At 35.4% G+C, this 15,913-nt stretch overlaps 1 protein-coding gene across 1 annotated transcript in view; it reads left to right on the forward strand.

The window, feature by feature from the left end:
* Window positions 1–15,913, forward strand: part of LOC128663525 (potassium channel subfamily T member 2-like) — a 772,127-nt gene that overhangs the window by 251,356 nt on the left and 504,858 nt on the right. The window lies entirely within an intron of this gene.

Genomic DNA, 15,913 nt, shown 5'->3' on the forward strand with positions numbered 1-15,913 from the left:
TACAAATGCAAGTAGGGATCCAACGTCGCCCCACCATATCCCAAAGATATCATCGATATAGCGCCACCAACAGGTGCCACCATACCGATGAAATTTAGGATTGGTGAAAACAAATTTTTCCTCAAACACATTCATAAGGATGTTAGCATAGTTAGGAGCGACGTTGGACCCCATGGCAGTTCCTTGAACCTGCAAAAAGTACTCATCTTCAAATAGAAAAAAGTTGCAGTACAGAATCAATTCCAACAGTTGTAGTAGAAAGTGAGTTTGAGCTTTTGAATAATTACCATCTAAACCTAATATCATTTCTATCGCTCCCATTCCACTTTCATGAGTGATGGAGGTATAGAGACTCTCCACGTCTAAACTAAATAGAATATATTTATCAGTAACCATATCCAGTGTATCTATTTTTCTAAGGAAATCACTAGTATCTTTTAGGAAAGAATTTGACATTTCCACATATGGTCTTAAGATCCGATCTAGGAAAATAGATACATTAGTTAGAACCGATTTAGTGCTAGCAACAATGGGTCGGCCTGAGGGGGCTTGCAAATCTTTATGCACTTTTGGTAAAGTATATAGCACTGGAGTGCAAGGGTGTTCTGCATATAAAAAATTGTAAAGATCTTTATCAATTAAACCAAATTTTCAAGCTTTCTGACAGATATTGCCTAATTCTTTCTGGATTGAAAATACAGGATTACTTGACAGCCTTTTATAAACCTGGGGGGGCATTCAATTGTTGTTTAATCTCTTTTACATAGTAATCTTTATCTAGAGCTATTATAGCTCCGCCTTTATCGTCTCTCTTTAAAATGACATCACTTCTAGATTTCAAAGATTTAATAGCTGCTACATCATTCTGAGTGAAATTACTTTTGGATTTGGAAATTAGATACAATGGAGCCTAAAGGGTTAAACAGAGATTTGGATATGTCTGTGTTCTTATAAATTGACTTCTGTATAAATCTGTATTGGGATTATTCTATATAGAGGATTCTATGTTTGATTGTATATATTTAGTAAAATATGTTAACTTAAATTTAAAAATATTGAGAAATTATATTGTGGTAAATTTAGGGTTAATGTAATTTTGGCCCTTGAGCGCCACCTAGTGATGGATAGGTATAAATAGAATCAAAGTTAGTATGCACTTTAGCATGACTAAGGTAGTAATACCGAAACGTTGCTGCATATGTTGTTGTGTTAAACAATAAACACTATCTGGTTTGCTGCTACTCTCTGTGGATTTTTTATTCATGATACAGAGCCTGGAGTGGAGCTCTGGAGTGGCTTGCAATGGGTCGCTGTGTGCTGGACTTTGTATTTTGAGCTTTCACTTGTATACCACTTGCTAGATCTAAAATATTAAAAATCCCCTACCACATGAACTATTGAACTTCTGAATAGTATTTGTTAAATAGAATATTACATTCGAAATATCAAATGTGGATATTCGATTTACTTATGAACATTCGAAAACAAAAGTAAAATTAGATTACTGAATTTTAATGGATTTTCATTCCTATCAACATTTGATTATCCAAAACAAACCAAACAAATTGCACTTTTAGCACATTTGCCTATCCCTAGTCACAAAAAATTTATGGGACTAGATTCAATAAAATGTCTCCAAAGTTTTTTGCCTCTCCTGTTTCACCATTTCCTATATTACAGTATATCCCACTGAAATGAGTGATGAGAAAATTGTAGTGAATCAGCTGAACAGAATAATGTGTTTTATTCCAGTCTATGGGGCCGATTTATCAAATCACCAATCTCTGCGCATTCGCTGGAGGCAATACCCTCGCCAGACATCGCTGCCACAAATCTATATTCGACGGGCTTATTTATGAAACAATATGTCAAAAACTTGCGCGTCAAGTACAGCAAGATGAGTACCGGACTGTTGATAAATAAGGGTCATCAATGTCACAGACATCCTTATGTATTAAATGATCTATCTTGAATGTCTATCAAATGAAGACAATTTAGTCTTCTTATTCCCAATTTGTTTATAATATTGTACATATATACTTGTGTGTATATCTATATACAATTTTTATATATAGTTAATATACTGTATATATATATATAATATATATGTAAATATATATATGTGTTATGTCTATATCTACCTTGAATGTCTATCAAATAAAGACACATACTTGTGTGTGTGTGTGTGTCTGTGTATATATATATATATATATATATATATGTGTGTGTGTGTAATTCTATATATGTACATTTATATGTAAATTATACACATCATTGCTACACATCATTGCTAAAAAACAAAAAATAAATTATGTTCCAACAATTTATTATCAAGATACAAGTGTTAAAACATAATATGATATTTTATTACATTGGGTTACAGCCACCTCTTCATCCTCCAGTGCTGGCGAGATGGCTGGGGCAGGATCCTCCCCCAGTAGTTGGTCATCTGTCAGAGATTAAGCACAAACACAAATCATTGATAGGATGATAATTATGTGACAAGGCCTATATTATACACATCATTGATGTATACTGTTATGTACACATGATGTAAAACTCTTACAAACATTTTAATTTTAAAACACAATCCATTACATCAACCTGCACTATGAATGTACCTGTTGAAAACTGCCTTTTAAATGTTAAATACTGCAAACGTATTATAATTAAAAATTTCCTTGGATATCAGGGTCGTCCAAATCTGTTCCTGAATCATTTTCTTGAAAACACTCAAGCAGTGTCAATGGCAGCAGGAGGGATGAGTGATTGCTCTGAGGTGTCGCCATTGAGACAGGCCTTATGTACCGGGGTATCCTCTCTCTTGGCTGACTCAAATATGTGAACATATAAAGATGTATTGCAACATTAAATCCTTTTTTTTTTCTTCTGTGTAATGTATCTGCAGCTGTAATGAATGTACCATTAATTCTTCTGCTGAAAATAACAACCTATTTGTGTTCTCAGCTTCAGATTAAATTGAGTCAAGCATCATTAGTATTATTTAATTGATTAACAAATGATGAATCCTTCAGACTTCACAAAATATTCTATAGTAAGATATATGTTTACTCTATGTTTCTCCCTAATACAAAATTCACATATACATAATTTCTTATTATAATACAAAATATAATAAATGGCACTTACAATCCCTGATGAGACATCGAATATCCTTGTAGCGCTCCTTCTCGCGCCATCTAAGATCCGAAAACTGTCTCAGGCACTGTCTGCTGGTCCTTTTCATCTCAGACACGCGCTTCATCCTTCTCATCATCTCGTACACAATCTTATCGCGGTTTTCATGGCACACACCACAAACACCTCCAATTCTCCTTGAGAAGTACTTGTCCATCCCATATACGAGACAGACAAGTTTGTCCTTATAGAATAAAGCTGGATGTGCCATGATTGCTATCAATATTTCTTCTGAATTCAATTATTCTCTGCGACTGTACTGATACTATTTTTGAGCAATCGGATTGGTTATTGAGAGTAGAAAAACTATTTAAAATTTTGATTTGCTTTCATTAATCATGTGATCATCAACATTTCTATGGCAACCATACTGTCAATAATGTTAAACATATAGAATGCGTGACCAATGACGGCCCGAAAATGTTTTATTTTGTGGGTTTTAGATTACAATTCTTTCAACATATAATATTATATGCTTCATCAATGATGCACTTTTTTTTTCTTTACACCCACCTACATGTCCGTTAATAATGACAAACTTTTATTTTAGAATATATCTTCATCAGCAATTATTCAATTATAGAGTCATTTGATTAGTGATTGATGAAAATATGTATATTACATTCAGATTGGCTGGTTTAAATTGTCACATGGTTGGTCATTTCCCAATAAAAAGTGCTTGAAAAGGCCATAGATTGTGTGTTATTTAGGAGGTTGTATTGTGCATTTTAGAAGCTGTTTGTGCGTCATATTTTGTGATTATATTTAATTAGATATATTCTTTGTTATGGCGTCTGCTGAGTATGGAAAGACAAAATCTGGGTGCAGTATACAATTTAATTTTCACCAGAACCAGGTTCTTGTAACTTTGTTACTGAAGCATTATGACATGTTTTATGGTGCTAAAGCCCAGAAGACCACTTTGTCACGTAAAAATGAAATTTGTTGAAAAATAACAGACAATCGGCTAGATTTAGAGTTGTGTCGGTAAAGACCCGCATAGCTAACGTATGCTTTTTTTTCCCCGCACCTTTTAAATACTGCTGGTATTTAGAGTTCACAGAATGGCTGCGTTTTCAGTGCGTTAGGCTCCAAAAAGGGAGCGTAGAGCATAATTTACCGCCACTGCAACTCTAAATACTAGCGTTGCTTACGGACGCGGCCAGCTTCAAAAACGTGCTCGTGCACGATTCCCCCCTAGGAAACAATGGGGCAGTTTGAGCTGAAAAAAAACTAACACCTGCAAAAAAGCAGCGTTCAGCTCCTAACGCAGCCCCATTGTTTCCTATGGGGAAACACTTCCTAAATCTGCACCTAACACTCTAACATGAACCCAGAGTCTAAACACCCCTAACCTTACACTTATTAACCCCTATTCTGCCGCCCCCGCTATCGCTGACCCCTGCATATTATTATTAACCCCTAATCTGCCGCTCCGTACACCGCCGTAACCTACATTATCCCTATGTACCCCTAATCTGCTGCCCACAACATCGCCGACTCCTATATTATATTTATTAACCCCTAATCTGCTGCCCCCAATGTCGCCGCCACCTACCTACAATTATTAACCCCTAATCTGCCGATCGGACCTCGCCGCTACTATAATAAATGTATTAACCCCTAAAGCTAAGTCTAACCATAACCCTAACACCCCCCTAAGTTAAATATAATTTTATTCTAACGAAATAAATGAACTCTTATTAAATAAATTATTCCTATTTAAAGCTAAATACTTACCTGTAAAATAAACCCTAATATATCTACAATATAAATTATAATTATATTGTAGCTATTTTAGGATTAATATTTATTTTACAGGCAACTTTGTATTTATTTTTACCAGGTACAATAGCTATTAAATAGTTAAGAACTATTTAATAGTTACCTAGTTAAAATAATTACAAAATTATCTGTAAAATAAATCCTAACCTAAGTTACAATTAAACCTAACACTACACTAGCAATAAACTAATTAAATAAAATACCTACAATTATCTACAATTAAACCTAACACTACACTATCAATAAATTAATTAAATACAATACCTACAAATAAATACAATTAAATAAACTAACTAAAGTACAAAAAATAAAAAAGAACTAAGTTACAAAAAATAAAAAAAATATTTACAAACATTAGAAAAATATTACAACAATTTTAAACTAATTACACCTACTCTAAGCCCCCTAATAAAATAACAAAGACCCCCAAAATAAAAAAATGCCCTACCCTATTCTAAAATTAAAATAGAAAAGCTCTTTTACCTTACCAGCCCTTAAAAGGGCCATTTGCAGGGCATGCCCCAAAGAATTCAGATCTTTTGCCTGGAGAAAAAAAACATACAATACCCCCCCCAACATTACAACCCACCACCCACATACCCCTAATCTAACCCAAACCCCCCTTAAATAAACCTAACGCTAAGCCCCTGAAGATCTTCCTACCTTATCTTCACCACACCGGGTATCACACCGATCCGTCCTGGCTCCGATGTCTTGATCCAAGCCCAAGCGGGGGGCTGAAGACATCCATCCTCCGGCTGAAGTCTTGATCCAAGCGGGCAGAAGAGGACATCCAGACCAGCAAACATCTTCATCCAAGCCGCATCTTCTATGTTCTTTCATCCGATGACGACCGGCTCCATCTTGAAGACCTCCAGCGTGGATCCATCCTTTTCTTCCGATGACTAGACGATGAATGAAGGTTCCTTTAAGGGACGTCATTCAAGATGGCGTCCCTCGAATTTCGATTGGCTGTTCCGATCAGCCAATAGAATGCGAGCTCAATCTGATTGGCTGATCGGATCAGCCAATCGGATTGAACTTGATTCTGATTGGCTGATTCCATCAGCCAATCAGAATTTTCCTACCTTAATTCCGATTGGCTGATAGAATCCTATCAGCCAATCGGAATTCGAGGGACGCCATCTTGGATGACGTCCCTTAAAGGAACCTTCATTCGTCGTCTAGTCGTCGGAAGAAAAGGATGGATCCGCGCTGGAGGTCTTCAAGATGGAGCCGGTCGTCATCGGATGGAAGAACATAGAAGATGCGGCTTTGATGAAGATGTTTGCTGGTCTGGATGTCCTCTTCTGCCCGCTTGGATCAAGACTTCAGCCGGAGGATAGATGTCTTCAGCCCCCTGCTTGGGCTTGGATCAAGACATCGGAGCCAGGACGGATCGGTGTGATACCCGGTGTGGTGAAGATAAGGTAGGAAGATCTTCAGGGGCTTAGTGTTAGGTTTATTTAAGGGGGGTTTGGGTTAGATTAGGGGTATGTGGGTGGTGGGTTGTAATGTTGGGGGGGGGTATTGTATGTTTTTTTTCTCCAGGCAAAAGAGCTGAATTCTTTGGGGCATGCCCCGCAAATGGCCCTTTTAAGGGCTGGTAAGGTAAAATAGCTTTTCTATTTTAATTTTAGAATAGGGTAGGGCATTTTTTTATTTTGGGGGTCTTTGTTATTTTATTAGGGGGCTTAGAGTAGGTGTAATTAGTTTAAAATTGTTGTAATATTTTTCTAATGTTTGTAAATATTTTTTTATTTTTTGTAACTTAGTTCTTTTTTATTTTTTGTACTTTAGTTAGTTTATTTAATTGTATTTATTTGTAGGTATTTTATTTAATTAATTTATTGAAAGTGTAGTGTTAGGTTTAATTGTAACTTAGGTTAGGATTTATTTTACAGGTAATTTTGTAATTATTTTAACTAGGTAGCTATTAAATAGTTAATAACTATTTAATAGCTATTGTACCTGGTAAAAATAAATACAAAGTTGCCTGTAAAATAAATATTAATCCTAAAATAGCTACAATATAATTATAATTTATATTGTAGCTATATTAGGGTTTATTTTACAGGTAAGTATTTAGCTTTAAATAGGAATAATTTATTTAATAAGAGTTAATTTATTTCATTAGATTTAAATTATATTTAACTTAGGGGGGTGTTAGGGTTAGGGTTAGACTTAGCTTTAGCGGTTAATACATTTATTAGAGTAGCGGTGTGGTCCGGTCGGCAGATTAGGGGTTAATAAGTGTAGGTAAGTGTCGGCGACGTTGAGGGGGGCAGATTAGGGGTTAATAAATATTATGTATGTGTCGGCGGTGTTAGGGGCAGCAGATTAGGGGTACATAAGTATAACGTAGGTGGCGGCGGTGTGCGGTCGGCAGATTAGGGGTTAAAATTTTTTATTATAGTGGCAGCGATGTGGGGGGGCCTCGGTTTAGGGGTACATAGGTAGTTTATGGGTGTTAGTGTACTTTAGAGCACAGTAGTTAAGAGCTTTATGAACCGGCGTTAGCCCAAAAAGCTCTTAACTCCTGTTTTTTTTCTGCGGCTTTTGTCGTTAGAGTTCTAACGCTCACTTCAGCCACGACTCTAAATACCGGCGTTAGGAAGATCCCATTGAAAAGATAGGATACGCAAATTGCGTAGGGGGATCTGCGGTATGGAAAAGTCGCGGCTGAAAAGTGAGCGTTAGACCCTTTAATGACTGACTCCAAATACCAGCGGGCGGTAAAAACCAGCGTTAGGAGCCTCTAACGCTGGTTTTGACGGCTACCGCCAAACTCTAAATCTAGGCGAATGTTTCTGCCGAAGGAGCTCACGCTAATTCGGTAGAACATTGCAAAAAACGCTTCTCAGACATAAAGCGAATTTTGAAGTCCAAGTTGGCCAGGGAGAAGAAGCCTGCATGTGTTACAGGTGGTGGCGGTCCAAATGTTGCAGAGCTTTCTTCTTATAAGAATATGCTTATGAAGAAGTAGGGGGAGAATATGGCGCAGGGTCTGGATGAGGTCGGACACGATACCGACGCGTTACCAGGTATGCCTTAATCACGTTGCAAAAATTGTGAAGTATTTTAAAAAAAAATTTCTTTGTGCCTTAAAAAAAAATTGTGAAGTGTATTTTTTTTGTTCATGCGTTAATCATGTCGCAAATATTGTGAAGTGTAAACATTTTTTTATGCCTTTTATTGTTTTTACATTATATTAATTAATGTACATTTTTATATGTTATATATGTTTTACAGCATCTACTAGTGCTGCCACACAGGCATTACCATCAATAGTTGAGCCTGTAATTATCCTGACCGAGTCCAGCCACAGCTTCTCCTCTGCTGCGACACAGCCTGATATCATTTGCAGCACTCCTGAAGCAGGTGTTGGCCAAACAACAGGGATGTCTGTTGATTTTAGATGATTTTTTTAATTGAATGCTATTATCCTTATGATTTCAATTGGATGTTTAACATTTAAATTCAATTTAAAATACCTTTTTATTTTAGTGGAAGTTAGAAGGGCTATGGGAGCACCTTCAACCTCTTCCATATGCTCCTCAGGTAACAAAATCAAGAAAACACCTGAGTGTTATAAATTTGCTCCCTTAAAGGGACAGCCAATGCCATAATGTTTAATCAGTCTTTTACCCCAACAAATTACAGCATTAAACAACACTGTTAAATAACATATATTTGTCAATCTGTGATGGACTAGTAGCAACCAGTTCAATCATCCCCCTTATCGCAGATATATTTTTGTATTTCAAATAGCATCATTAATATAAAAGTTTTTTTATGAAAATCATTTTAATGGTTAGTCAATGCTTTTATATACCTTTATAAAACATAATAAATTGAGAGTTGTCTGTCATGACAACATACATGTAAAAGAAGATTTGGAGATTAGTGAGAGGAGCAAACAATATCAGGTGTGACATATCTTGTGCTGAAGCATGTAAAGGGTTAATCAGTCATTAGAAGCAATACAAGTTTAGAAGAGAAAAGGGTTTTTGGAAAAATAATTAAAGGGACTTGTAACACAAAGGATTCTTTTCACTATTTGGATAAAGCATACACTTTGAAAAATATAAAAATGTAAAAGAGATTATCAACTGAGCTTAAAGGGACATTAAACAAAAATTGTTTCTTTCATAATTCATATACGGCTAGATTACGAGTTTTGCGTTACGGCTTTAATGCTGAAAAAATGGCCATTTCAGCATAAAAATAGTAACTCAGCCATTACGAGTTGTGTCAGTATAGCTATACCACAAGCAATTTAGCCTGTAACGCAATGTCAATCCCGCACTCAAAAAAACGATGTTTTTGCTTGGGATTTCCATAGTGCCGGTATTGCAAGTTGTGCGGTGAAGCTAAAAAGCTTGCGTTCCAGCCTATACCAACACGATCCGTTCCGCTATCTAAGACCAGTAGTTATGAGTTTTGCGCAACAAAAATGTTTCACAAAACTCATAACTAAAGTGTTACAAAGTACATTAACACCGATAAACTACCTATTAAACCCTATTCCGCCACCCTCCGCATCGCAAACACTATTTAAAACTTATTAACCCCTAATATGCCACTTCCGACATCGCTGCCACTAATAAAAGTTATTAAACTCTATTTCGACGCTCCCCGACATCGCCGCCAATATAATAAAGTTAATAAACCCTATTCCCCCACACCCCAACATCGCTGACACTACAATAAAGCTATTAACCCCTGTTTCTGCCACTCCCCGACATTGCCGCCACTAAATAAAGGTATTAACCCCTAAACCTCTGGCCTCCCACATTACAGCCACTAAATAAACCTATTAACCCCTAATCCGCCAGCCCCCCACTTCACAAAAAGCTAAATTAAACTATTAACCCCTAAACCTAACAACCCCCTAACTTTAAATTAAAATTACAATATCCCTATCTTAAAATAAATAAAAAAACTTACCTGTGAAATTAAAAAAAACTAAGTTTAAACTATAAATTATCCTAGCATAACTATTATACTAAAATTAAAATAACTACCAATTACATAAACTAAATTAAACATTAAAAAAACCTAACACTACAAAAAAATGTAAGTCTAAAATTACAAAAAATACTAAATTACAAAAAATAACAAACACTAAATTACGAAAAATAAAAAACGAAATTATCCAAAATAAAAACAATTACACCTAATCTAATGGCCCTAAAAAATAAAAAAGCCCCCCCCAAAATAAAAAAAACACTAGCCTACAATAAACTACTAATAGCAATTAAAGTGGCCTTTTGTAGGGTATTGCCCTAAAGAAATCAGAAGACCCCAACAGTAAAACCAACCACCCAACCAACCCCCCAAAATAAAAAAACCTAACTCTAACAAAAACTTAAGTTACCAATTGCCCTTAAAAGGGCTTTTAGCTATTTTGCATTGCCCTTAAAAGGGCATTGAACTCTTTTTAAAAAGCCCAAACCCTAATGCGAGGTCCTCATCCATCAAGGAGGCATTTTCTATCTTCATCCAGGTGGCATCTTCTATCTTCATCCTGGCAGCGTCTTCTATCTTCATCCTGGCAGCGTCTTCTATCTTCATCCTGGCAGCGTCTTCTATTATCATCCAGGCGGCGCGGAGCGGATCCATCCTTGAAGACATCCGGCGCGGAGCGTCCTCTTCATACGGTCACAGCTGTACACTGAATCTTCAATGCAAGGGAGCCTTTTCAAAATGGTGTCCCTTTCATTCCTATTGGCTGATTTGATTTTTGAAATTTAAATCAGCCAATAGGATGAGAGCTACTGAAATCCTATTGGCTGTTCAAATCAGCAAATAGGATGAGAGCTACTGAAATTTCAGTTTTATTAGTGGCGGCGATGTCGGGAGCGGCAGATGTTGGCGATGTCAGGGCGGCAGATTAGAGGTGTTCAGGCTAGGGGTTTATGTTAGGGTGTTTTTCCCCATAGACATAAAAAAAATACCATTTTAAACATCATTCTATTAAATTGTATTCTAATTTTATGTATCCTTTGTTGAAGAAATAAGAATGCACATGGGTGAGCCAATCACTATAGGCATCTTTGTGCAGCCACCAATCAGCATCTTCTGATCAAATACATATATGCTTTTCATCAAAGGATATCAAGAGAATTATGAAAATTATATATTTTAAGTAAATTAGAAATTTATATAAAATTGCATGCTCTTTCTGAATGTTTTTTTTAAAACATATCTCTCTCTCTCTCCCTCTTTGGTTTGCTTTGTTTTATTTTTTATTATTCCTCAAAAAAAATATGACATTCATTTGAATATTGTACTTGGCATAAAGTTGAGCAATGTGGGATTTGCGTTTGTTAAAATTAGATGGCAGTGTAGGCTTTGTTTAGAATATTGTCAAAATGTGTATTTTTGATTTTGACTGTTCAGTGCTGTATCGTTTAATTATCCTTTATCTTGGATCTTCAATAAATATGCAAAAACAAAATAAAATAAAAAGAAGGAAGAATAAATGTGAGTTTAATGTCCCTTTAATTATCTTGTTATCCTTTGCTAAATGAAAAGCATGGCAATCCTGGCAGCTAACTGTACACATATGGTTAGACAATCACAAGAGACAAATCTGTGCAGGCAAAAACAAACAAATATCTCCCAATATTGTAGGATATGTGAATATTTATATTTAAAAAGGACATGCAAAGAGAAGAAAACACAATTAGAAATACAAGTGAATTCTAAATTGTATTAAAATCACATTACCTATCTGAATCATGCAGGTTTCATTTTCACTTTAATATCCATTTAATCTTTTCATTCAAAGTATATGTGATTATAATATTGTTATTTTACTTTTACAATAGATACAGAATAGTCTCATCGACTCTCTGAGGAGCTGACTATTGCTCTGAGAGAGAGATACATGAAACTCTATACGAGGAATCAGAGGAGTTAGTTGGAGATGTCCTGTATCAGGAAGACTATGAGCAGGAAAGCTCAGAGGAAACTGCAGTTCCATCTGATCTTGGCCCTGCTGCACCTGCTGCACCTGCTGCTCATTCCCCAGCTGCTACTGCACCATCTGCTCATGCCCCAGCTGCTCCTGGCCCTGCTGTTGCCACTGCCCCTGGACATCGGACTGTACCAGAAGATGCAGCAATGCAGGAGCTGGTCAATCTGGGGAGGAAATATAGGGCTGATCACCAAGATTTAATTGGGGCCTTAGGAGCATATGACCAACAGGGCATTGAATCAGATAGGGAAAGATTTGCTATAGATAGGGAGAGATTGTTAATAGATAGAGAAAGATTAAAATTAGATAGGGAGAGGATAGCTATAGACAGTGGCAGGGTAGCCATAAAGCAGAGGGATTTGGAGCGTAGGCAGAGGGCAGATGCAGGCAGTAGGAACTTTAACACAGGAGAGTTGGAGCGTAGGGAGAGGGAAGATGCAGACTTTAGGAAGTTTAACACAAATCTCCTACTATTGATTCAGGGGATCCTGCTAAATTAAGGGCTGCAAGGCAGAGATCCTCTCTGCCTTTTCCATCTGCATCAAAGTGGTCTAAGTAATAGATATCTTTATTATTTTATTATTATTTGTTACTTGTAAATATATATGTATATATGATATTTTTTTGGTCTTATGCATGAAGAAATGCTTCTATTTTTTATTATTTGAAGAATTTTATGAATTAAATGATTTTATTGTTTTTTTTTTTTATTTTATTTTTTTTATTTACACAATCCATTATTTTAATATGCTTGTTTTTCCAAATACAATGCATTGGCCAGATATACTTTGATTTGTTTCTTAAAGAGACAATCTACAACAGAGGGTTTTTTTTAATAACAAAATATATAATCACATTATTACACATTTAACATTTATGCATAACCAACACACTTAAATTAAAGGGACATGAATCCAACATATTTGATTTCAAGATTACAAAATAGCATGTTATTTAAAATAAATGTAGATTTTTCATCTATTATTTAATTTGCTTCATTCTCTTGTTATCCTTTGCTGAAAGGTTTATGTATGTACGCTCAGGGCAGCTAATAACCAATGTTGTAGCTGCGTATTGGTGTCTGCATATATATATATACACACACATTTTCATTGGCTTAAGTTTCAGTTAGAAACCATTAGTGCATTGCTGCTCACCCAAAAAATTATAACAAAATAATAAATCACATTTGATAGTAGAAGTAAAATTGCAAGTTGTTGAATATTTCATCTTCTACATAAATCATGAAAGGAAATGTTTGTGTTTCATGTGCCTTTAATAATACAATTTGTACCTCTCTTTACCTTGTATCTAAGCATCTTCTGAGAGGCCTATGATCAAATTAAATACACTTTATAATCTATTGATTAGCAAAGAAACACTTTTGAAGTAAAAACTAGTCAAGTGTGTAATAAAGAAAATTTATTTAACTATATTTTTTTAAAGATATGTTTCAAACAGGTTTGAAAATAAATAATGCTAAGACACCCAAAATAAACATCTTTTGGATGAATGCAATAACAAAATATACCATGAAATAAATCAACATATGTACAATATTCTATATTTACAATTTTACTGGCCAAATACTGCATTAATATAATCATATAAACATAATTTTGCTCTACAGGTGCAAGATTATCATCATATTCATGAACATCAAAGTTAGAAATGTCTACATCTGGCATGGTTAAGGCAATATTATGAAGCATGCAACATATCAAGAAAATAAGTGACACTTTTTTGGGGGCGTATTGAAGTACTCCACCAGAACTGTCCAAACATCTGAATCTGATCTTCAGCACCCTAAATGTTTGCTTTATGACACATCTGGTTCATATGTGTGCCTGATTATAGCGCACTTGTCCATCAGTTGCTGGATTATTCACAGGTGTGAAAAGCCATGGGAGACAAGAATAGCCTGAATCTCCTGCGTGCAAGAAATAGAGCATTGATTTTAGCAATATGAATGAAATACTACCAGAATATACATAAATAAATATTTATAAAAGACATTTGTCTAGTAGAATTCCCTCTGGCATTTGTCCATCCTGAAAGCGGTCATAGATTTAAGAATTCCTCAGGATAAAGGAGTCGTTGTTGGAATCTGGGAATCCGGACTGTATGCTCATAATCCTTAAATTTGCATCACAGATCACCTATATATTGAGAGAGTGATTCTGTTTCCGATCCCTATATGGCTCCTCTCTTCTCTTTGGAGGCTGCACAGATATATGGGTGCAATCAATTGCACCCAATATGGTTGAAATCCTAGCAATCAAGTAGATTTTTAATTTCATCTGTTGCCAATCCTTTTCTGTTTGGGGGAAAATGCACATAATGCACTAGCTTTTGGTGCAAGGCATTTAGAACTATATTTAAATGCCTGGAGAATGTTGCCTGACTCATTCCAACAGCTAGACTGGTTACTGCTTGAAAAGATCCTGTTGCCAGGAAATAGAGTACAGATAGGAGTTTGACCATCCCAGGGATTGCCCTTGTCCTCGCTAGTTCTAGGGAGTCTTTTATTTCCTGATAGAGTCTCTTTATCAAACCCCTATTTATCCTGAATCTATGGATAACTTCCCTATCACTCAGGGCATGTAGGCCAATTCTAGGTAAAAATACCCTGGGTAATCTCCTTCGTCTTTCCTTACGCTCAGCTAGGTACAATAACCTTGTTGTGCGTCATTGTAGGATCGCACACGCAAACAAGTTCAGCATCTCCATCTCAGAAACCAAACTGCAAATAACTGAACCATTCTGTTGTTGGCCACTCCCTTTTATAATGCATTAACAGTCCTTTCCATAGACAAGAATGGCAGGTTCAAAATGCAGGTGGGCGCACCATATTGATTGCTGCAATTAAACTAATTATTTCTGCGTCACAAATTTCAATTTAAGTGTAGATACAGATTACTGCTTTGTGGAAAGAGTAAAAAGTTATTTGTTATAAATTTTATAAATGTAGAATACAAATTTTATATATATATTTATATATTTATTTATTTATTATCCACTGAAATAAGTGCACTCCCACGAACAGTAAATTTCAATACTGCCAGGGTGCTATAGAAAGTTCAAATATCCAAGTTATAACACAAGCACTCACTGGACTTGATACAGGTTAATGAAAAGTGTTTTATTCCATATAAACAAGTGACGTTTCGGGGTGTTGATCTGATAAAGGGGTGAACACCCCGAAACGTCACTTGTTTATATGGAATAAAACACTTTTTTTTTCACCTGTATTAAGTCCAGTGAGTGCTTGTGTTATAACTTAGATATATATATTTATTTACATGTATTTAAATTTTGATTATTATAGAGGAGGTAACTCATCATATGGAACCACCTCCAACATCTATATCCTCTCAAGGTAATAAAATATTTTTGCATTAGAGATAAATCTTTCTTTTTTAAGACTCCCATTGATTTCTATGGCATTTTATATATATTTATATATTTATTTATATATATATATATATATATTTAAATATTGATTATTATAGAGGAGGTAACTCATTGTATGGAACCACCTCCAACATCTATATCCTCTCAAGGTAAGAAAATATTTTTGCATTAGAGATAAACCTTTCTTTTTTAAGACTCCCATTGATTTCTATGGCATTTTATATATATTTATATTTATATATTTATTTATATATATATATTTAAATATTGATTATTATAGAGGAGGTAACTCATTGTATGGAACCACCTCCAACATCTATATCCTCTCAAGGTAAGAAAATATTTTTGTATTAGAGCAAAACATTTCTGGTTTCAGACTCCCATTGGTTTCTATGGCATTCACGGCCTCAAAGGTGGCGGTTTGAACGATAGGTATGCTGCGTCGGATTAGATGCGAGCGTACCAGTTGAATGTTTGATAAATTGTCAACATGTTCAAATAGGTTCTGCATCGGATTGATCTCGTGGGTGC

This window comes from Bombina bombina, chromosome 6, assembly GCF_027579735.1.
Source record: "Bombina bombina isolate aBomBom1 chromosome 6, aBomBom1.pri, whole genome shotgun sequence".
NCBI classification, from domain to species: domain Eukaryota; kingdom Metazoa; phylum Chordata; class Amphibia; order Anura; family Bombinatoridae; genus Bombina; species Bombina bombina.